General features: G+C 30.2%; 1 protein-coding gene across 2 annotated transcripts in view; it reads right to left on the minus strand.

Annotated features, from left to right (window-relative positions):
* Positions 1-2500, minus strand: part of LOC122266270 (protein GPR107) — a 22752-nt gene that overhangs the window by 19470 nt on the left and 782 nt on the right. The gene's annotated exons all lie outside the window — the stretch shown is intronic.

Here is a 2500-nt window from a genome sequence, read left to right on the forward strand (position 1 = left end):
AAATACAAAAAAATAAAGTTGATATGGACCCTGTGATATGACAGACATAAATTTCTAAAAACAGTAAAACACACACAAAAAAACACAAAAATGGCTCCAGCTCTACAATGAGTGACTAAAAGGGAGTGGGAAAAATCAAAGTATGTTGCAGAAGCTGCCTCGCTCAGAAATAAAGCCCATCGGCAACGAGTTAAAGAGAATATATAAGGAACAAAGATGAAAGAAATAATATATGTAAGCAATTAGTGCCACAATACCATATTTCCACAGCTACACCACCGAAGAGTTCCGTTACTGGTAATCTGGTAGAGTTCTTATATCCCTTTGTATCATAAATTTTAAAGTTCATACATTTGTAAATACTGTCTAATTGCAATGTGTCTACCTGTATATAAATCTCAATGTGATACATATCTATGTGATACAAAGCATTAGCACTGATAATGGTTGGATGGTTTGGACATAAATTAAATGAGAATCCAGAGGGGTTGGTTATAAGTCAACTGAGAATCCAGAGGGGTTGGTTATAAGTCAACTGAGAATCCAGAGGGGTTGGTTATAAGTCAACTGAGAATCCAGAGGGGTTGGTTATAAGTCAACTGAGAATCCAGAGGGGTTGGTTATAAGTCAACTGAGAATCCAGAGGGGTTGGTTATAAGTCAACTGAGAATCCAGAGGGGTTGGTTATAAGTCAACTGAGAATCCAGAGGGGTTGGTTATAAGTCAACTGAGAATCCAGAGGGGTTGGTTATAAGTCAACTGAGAATCCAGAGGGGTTGGTTATATCATATTACATAAAGACTAACCCCAATTATGAGGAACAGATTTATGAGAAAATTGGATGATGAGTAACATACATTATGTATACAAACTCAAACAAAATGGTGTAAAAATGTTATTTTTCACCATATGGGTTTCTGCGATGTGATCTCTCCCATCTGAACTTTTTTTTAGCTATGAATTATCTGTTTTCTAAGCATCCCCACCCCATTCCTCATACCATATTACACGACTCACAAAAGGGAATCTTACTTTGTCTATTATACGTTTATTACATACACAGCATACTTCGCCAAAGTGGGAAAAAGAGGATTTTAATACCACTTGATTGTCAAAACCGTAACTTTACCCACTTCAGTTACCCCTAGTTTATTGTACCATCTAAAATATTGGGAATTATGATAAAAGTGCAATAAAACAAAACAAACCATAATGACAAATCCAAAGCATTAGTTATTACACAAAAAAACACTAAAAAAAAAGATTAAATAAAGTAAATACATATTATCATATATCATAACACATCATATCATATCATATCATATCATATATACATATATACACATATATTTCATCTGCATTTTCCCAAGTTTGTATTATTCTGTTTCACTCACACTATCAACGTAACATGTCAAAGCATTTTCAGTTTAAATCAGCTGTTACTCCTTCCTTGCCCTATATTCATTCAAATTTTCCAAAGCTAGGATATGAAAGATACTTTATCCTCATGCAGTAGTAAGTGTAGTAAGTTCCACTTGACCTGAATATCAATATGCAATACGCAGAGTGCTAATGCTTTCTCTTTGAGGTTGCATTTTGCCAGTGCAGCAACATTTTTTACTAAATAAATATGTGTGTGTGTGTGTGTGTGTGTGTGTGTGTGTGTGTGTGTGTGTGTGTGTGTGTGTGTGTGTGTGTGTGTGTGTGTGTGTGTGTTGTGTATTGTGTGTGTATATATAATAATATATATTATATATATATTTATATATATATATATATATAATATATCTATATATATATATATACATATATATACATATATTATACTATATATAAATATTATATAATATATTTATATATATACATATATATCATATTATATATATATACATATATATATACTATATATATATATATACATATATAATACATAATATTACATATATACATATATAATATATATACATATATATATATATTACATATATAATATTATATATATATAACTATATATATATATACATATATATATATATATATATATATATACATATATATATATAATATTTATATATACATAAATATAATATATATATAATTTATACAATATATACATATATATATATATATAATTTACAAGAATGATAAAAGATAAATATCTTATCATGATTGTTTATTGACTGAGATGTTAAAAAATTGAAAGTAATTCTCAGTACATAACAGAACCAACCACATTTTTGCTTGCTGCAGACTCTCAAGTGGTTTCCTGATTGTTGGCGACTTTCCTTCTTGTTGAGAACTTTTAATCAAATTTCAAATAAATATATGTACCATGACTCCATACCTACTGGAACCAGAGCAAAGGCCAACAAAGCCCCACCATTTCTGCTGACAGTAGAACTTATAGACCTTGGAATTATCCTCATCAAATAACAAACTGGTCTATGATCTATCTCGCCCTGAACATTAACATCAGAGTTTTCTAAATCTTTGCCAGACA

The sequence above is a fragment of the Penaeus japonicus genome, unplaced genomic scaffold (assembly GCF_977035675.1).
Source record: "Penaeus japonicus unplaced genomic scaffold, GWHDUDI00000001_assembly GWHDUDI00000042, whole genome shotgun sequence".
NCBI lineage: Eukaryota > Metazoa > Arthropoda > Malacostraca > Decapoda > Penaeidae > Penaeus > Penaeus japonicus.